Consider the following 6,173-nt stretch of genomic DNA (forward strand, 5'->3'; position numbering starts at 1 on the left):
CTTTTTTTTTTTATTTAATGGCATGATACCTGTCTTTATACTTCATGAAGCTGATGGCATTAAAACAGAGTATTTAAAAACCTGTTTCATCTGTTACATGCAGCTTTGATCCAGTCAGTGAAGCTGGAGCTGGTGGAGGAAAGGCTCACCTGTCTGTCCCAGAACATCTATCCTGCTCCTGAGCTCACGTGGGCCACTGATCCCCCCACTGACACCAGAAACTTCCAGAACTACACCCGCAAAACTTCAGACTCCAAGGGCCTGTTTAGCGTGGAGAGCTCCATCAGCGTGATTGGGAACGTCTCTGAGTATGTCTACTTCTGCTCGGTGGAGTCAGCGGACAGACTGCAGGTGTGGACGGCTTCACTGCATCAGCAAGGTAAACACTACTACACACTGTGTCTGTTCAAATTTTAGTGGTTAATACTCTTCTGAGCTTAATTTGAACAGCTCTAGGCTAGCTTTAAACAGCAGAGGATGCTCTAGGCTAGTTTTGAACAACAGCAGATGGTGCACTAGGCTAGTTTATGACAGCAGATGGCGCACTAGGCTAGTTTTGAACAGCAGATGTCACTCAAGGGTAGTTTTGAACAGCAGATGGCGCACTAGGCTAGTTTTGAACAGCAGAAGGTGAAATAGACTAGTTTTAAACAACAGCAGATGGCACTCTAGGCTAGTTTTAAACAGCAGTTGGCAGACTATGCTAGTTTTGAACAGCAGATGGTGCTCTAGGCTATTTTTGAACAGCAGATGGCGCTCTAGGCTAGTTTTTAACAGCAGAAGGTGCTCTAGACTAGTTTTTTTACAGGAGATTGTGCTCTAGACTAGTTTGAACAGCAGATGTCGCTCTAGGCTAGTTTTGAAAAGCAGCGAATGTCGCTCTAGGCTAGTTTTGAACAGCAGATGTCACTCAAGGCTAGTTTTGAACAGCAGACAGCGCTCTATGCTAGTTTTGAACAACAGCAGATGGTGCACTAGGCTAGTTTATGACAGCAGATGGCGCACTAGGCTAGTTTTGAACAGTAGATGTCACTCAAGGGTAGTTTTGAACAGCAGATGTCACTCAAGGGTTGTTTTGAACAGCAGATGGCGCAGTAGGCTAGTTTTGAACAGCAGAAGGTGAACTAGACTAGTTTTAAACAACAGCAGATGGCACTTTGGGCTTGTTTTTACAGCAGATGGCACTCTAGGCTAGTTTTAAACAGCAGTTGGCGGACTATGCTAGTTTTGAACAGCAGATGGTGCTCTAGGCTATTTTTGAACAGCAGATGGTGCTCTAGGCTAGTTTTTAACAGCAGACGGTGCTCTAGACTAGTTTTTTTTTACAGGAGATTGTGCTCTAGACTAGTTTGAACAGCAGATGTCGCTCAAGGCTAGTTTTGAAAAGCAGCGGATGTCGCTCTCGGCTAGTTTTGAAAAGCAGCGGATGTCGCTCTAGGCTAGTTTTGAACAGCAGATGTCACTCAAGGCTAGTTTTGAACAGCAGACAGCGCTCTATGCTAGTTTTGAACTGCGGATTTCACTCTAAGCTTAGTTTTTAACAACAGATGGTGCTCTAGGCTTATTTTATAACATTATGCTCAATTAAAACACTGTACACTAAACTAATTTTGAATAGCAGACAACAATAAAATAAATGCTACTAAATCTGCAGCAAATCTTGCAAAAACTTGCAAAAAAGTTTTGAACAGCAGATAGCGCACTAGGCTAGTTTTGAACAGCAGAAGGTGCTCTAGGCTAGTTTTGAAGAGCAAAAGGTGCTCTAGGCTAGTTTTGAACAGCAGAAGATGCTCCAGGCTAGTTTTGAAGAGCAGAAGGTGCTCTGGGCTAGTTTTGAACAGCAGAAGGTGGTCTGGGCTAGTTTTGAACAGCAGTTGGCTCTCTAGGCTTAGTTTTTAACAAAAGATAGTGCTCTAGACACAGGTGTCAAACTCAGTTCCAAAAGGGCCGCAGCTCTGCAGTTTAGTTCCAACCCTAATTAAACACACCTGATGAAACTAATTGAGTCCATCAGGCTTGTTTGAAACCTACAGGTAAGTGTGTTGGAGCAGGGTTGGAACTAAACTGTGCAGGGCTTCAGCCCTCCAGGAATGAGTTTGACACCCCTGCTCTCGACTTATTTTATAACAATAGGCTCAATTGAAACAATGTACACTAAGCTAGTTTTGAATAGCAGACGACAATAAAATAAATGCAACAAAATCTGCAGCAAATCTTGCAAAAACTCCACAAAAATTAAAAAATTCAGTCTCATTTTATTATTTTATAAATAATAAATACTAGCATCTAATATAGTATCTAATTATACACTATATATAAATCATTTTATAATTTAGATATTGATTAAATGCTAAGATGGCTTGCCATACAAATGTCAATAAATGTGAAAATCACAGCAATCTATAAATCATCTAAATCTCCTAGATGAGATATTTGCAGAGGAGGGCTCTGGTCTCTTGGTTCCCTGCAGCGTTCCTCAACCTCGCCACAATTTCACCCTCACCTGGAGCTTCAGCAGATCCAGCGAATCCATCGTAATCTTCAGTTTCGACAGCCGGAGTCGTCGCCTACTGAACCTGTGGGACGGCAGAGCTGAAGTGGACATTGATCAGGCACATTTGGGCAACGGCTCCCTTCATCTGCTGAACTTGGATAGTTTAACACACAGCGGCTCCTACATCTGCACTTTCTATGGTTTCCAGATTAGGCATCAAGTCCAAACCCACGTCAACATTACCGTCCGCATCACCGGTAAGATTTTCTTTGTGTGTGTGAAGGATTAGAGCAGTATAATTTATTTTGAGGACTAAAATGTCAAAATATTTTGCTGTATTTTTGTCCAGATGATGACGAGTATGACTGCAGGAGGTCCTGGTGGGGAACTGCTGCATCTGTCTTCATATTTCTGATCACTATATCTGTAGCCCTGTCTCGGTGTTTTAGACTGAGAGGTAAATAAAGTTCAATTATGGGTATATTCAGTTGTAGTCAACATTTTTGACAAAATTATAAATATTTAAGTTTTAACAGAATTGCTAATAACTAATTTATAATAACACATTTATTTTGTCTTTTTTATGATGACAGTACATAATATATTATGTCATATACAGTGCTCACATAATTGAGTACAACCCATTTTGAAAACTAATATTTTTATCCATTTCTCGTTGAATATAGTCAGTGTATTTTGTGCATTTAAACAAAACAGATTTATTAAACAGATATATTTATTCAAGTAATATTTTGGTCTGCAAACATTTTTCAAACTAAATGAATTTGGGTGTACTAGTTTTTGGAGCGTTATCATAAGTTGTTTTGTTCGATTAGCTCCAGAACTGGCTTCAGTACTGATTAATCAAATGTATATGCACAAATATAGTATTGGATAGCTTCCTATTAACAATATAAATTTAAAATATAGTTTTGTGAGGGGTGTTCTATATATAATAACATACTAGTTATTTTGCAAGCTTTTAGTATGCAGTTTAAAGTGCAATTTAAGAATTAAAGTAAGTTATTGGACAACAGTGGTTTGCTTTGTAGCCAATCAAAACAAGCATTTCAAAAAGGGGCCAATAATATTAATCTTAACTGTTTTTTCATTCCAACCAAACTAAAAGTAGTAAGACCGTCTCCAGAAGAAATATGTTATAGAAAACACTGAGAAAATGTTTTTGCTCTGTTAAACATCAATTGGAAGTAATCAAAACAGAATTTAAATTTCACAGGGCTAATCATTTTGCCATTAACTGTGAATATTAGCTTAAATGTAATGTATTATAGGTTAAAAATATTAGATATTTTAAAATATAATAAAATATGTAGGTTAGTATAGTAATTCCCATTTACATACACATATATGAGCAATATCACACTCGTAGCAGTGTTATGTGCCTGTATATCGGCACTGGTGGGAGGCGTGTGTTGACTTGAGGCCACAGGCCGAGTGCCTGAGTGCCCCCCACCAGTGCCGATATACAGCCACATACCCCTGCTACGAGTGTTATATTGCCTTTATACAACAGTTCATCAGCATAATTGTGTGTATAAAAAAGAAAATCCAACATGGAGAGTCTCAAAAACCCTTTTGTACGAGGAGCTACTTTCTTCCGCCATTCCTTCACATCTGCAGCTGACCATTAGAGCAGCAGAAACCGTTGCCAGTTTACTAACGTCACTTTTGAGCTAGTATTTGAATGATTCTCTAGTGTAATGTCTAATGTGATGACAAAACAGGTGATTTTTGCTGACATTTTAAGATTATAAGGCTGAACGGCATGAAATGCCATCAATCTATAGAGATTTCCCAGTATTTCTCTGTTGCAATCGGGATATCCCAATAATTAACCCCGAAAAAGCCAAAGGAAAGCAAACACTACCAGTTTTTATAATTATAAATACAGCACTACAAAATACAAAAAACAGAGATTGACTCAGAATGTCACTTACCTGATTTATAATGATTTGTTCAGCTGTAGTTTGAATCTTACACTGAGAAAACGCTGAGTTTTTCTTCCTTCAAGGACCTATTATGCAGGCTCAGTCGCCATCCTGTGGCAGAACGTCAACCGTCACTTTATTTGGTCTGCTCAGACAGGCTGATCATGCCCAATGATATGTATTATTTTAAAATAGATATTTATATTAAAATAAATATTTTAAAATAGGCACTATCCTTAAATAATAAACTGCATAGTTGCAATCTAAACAACTACATTCTCAACTACAAAAGCCTTAAAAGTACATAATGTTGTCCAACAGCAGCAATATTTGTCAAACTGTAACTCTACAGTTACTTCACTAATCTACTGTCCTCTGCTTGTCGCTGTATGTGGGTGGAGTAATACACAAGGGTGAAGGGTGAAGAGGCTAAGAGTGCTGTTATTTGCAGAATATCGCACGGCTATCAGCCAATCAGATTCAAGAACCAGACAGAACTGTTGTAAAAGTGTGTATGTAAAGCTATGTAATTGATTATTAAAACCCATATGTAGACATACACATTAATTGTTCAGTAATATATTACATTTTAATTTGTATTATATGTAAAAATATATTATTTTCATTTTGTCTTTCAGGTGAACGTTCAGCACAAAACCACGCAGACATCAATAAACGAGTCAGATGTTGCAAGACACCAGGTAAACAGTTATCCTCACTCACGCCTTTACACTGCAGTGGATGCACACCTTTCTAAAATCCTCTATTCGTTTAAGCAGAAATGCCACTATTTGAAAGACAAGGACAAGAAGAGCCAAGACGCAATGGTTTGGAATCTCCGGAGAAAGAAATTCACGTGATGTCTGACACAACGCCGCTCAAACAAGATCCTGACGGCCTTAAAAATGACATCCTACAGAATAAAAGCATGATTATTAATGATTCATCTACATCAGAGGAAAGACATGAATCCAGGCCGCAAACACCAACAGCTGCTATCATAACTCTCTTTATATCTGAAATCAACACAGACGCAGCTGATGAGAAGGAAAACGAGAGAAATGAACTGGAATCTGCAGATGGAGCAGAGATGGAAAATGCAGCGGCTCAGAATTGTCATAACACACCTGAGCTCGGACAGATTAACGGCTTCAGGTGATCAATATTTGATTGATTTAATGAAGCGGTGCTGAGTAGATTTTATAATATTAACAAGGTTTGAACTGGAGTTCATTCATGGACATTTATTAAAGTTTATTTGAGCAACACACCAAGATAAAAACCTCCAAGCCGAAGATTTCAGACTTATTTAAAGGTGCTTTATATAAGATTTGATTCTTCTAAAGCATAAAAATAGCAGAATATGTTTGCAGATATTTAGGAAACATGCTAAGTGAACATTCTTGTTTATCTGAAAAACAATGCTAAGGTCAGATATTCTGCTTTCAAAATGTGAGTTACGTTCCAAAACGACTGTCTTTGTTTTGGTCATTTAACCCACCCAATGCCAGTTTAGCCAATTTTATTTCAGCACCCCGGGTTGCCTTGGTGGAAAACAGCATATTTGATTGATCATTCAGTCAGGAAGGCTCTCAAAGTATGCATCCACGACTGAAATGTGACCTCCGGTGTACAGTAACAGACTCCGAAATGAGACAGAGTTCCACATGAGGTGGTTATTATTTAGCAAATAATATAAATATTACGAGCGTAAACATTTGATGAGCAGG

The 6,173-nt window shown here is 38.4% G+C and overlaps 1 long non-coding RNA gene across 1 annotated transcript; it reads left to right on the forward strand.

The window, feature by feature from the left end:
• The first annotated feature begins 318 nt into the window (after positions 1–318).
• On the forward strand, positions 319–5,491 carry hhla2a.2 (HERV-H LTR-associating 2a, tandem duplicate 2). Its single transcript, NR_137296.1, has 5 exons — positions 319–379; positions 2,425–2,751; positions 2,844–2,951; positions 5,082–5,144; positions 5,223–5,491. It is a non-coding gene; the product is annotated as an HERV-H LTR-associating 2a, tandem duplicate 2 (long non-coding RNA).
• Positions 5,492–6,173: the final 682 nt, after the last annotated feature.

This window comes from Danio rerio, chromosome 10 (assembly GCF_049306965.1).
Source record: "Danio rerio strain Tuebingen ecotype United States chromosome 10, GRCz12tu, whole genome shotgun sequence".
NCBI lineage: Eukaryota > Metazoa > Chordata > Actinopteri > Cypriniformes > Danionidae > Danio > Danio rerio.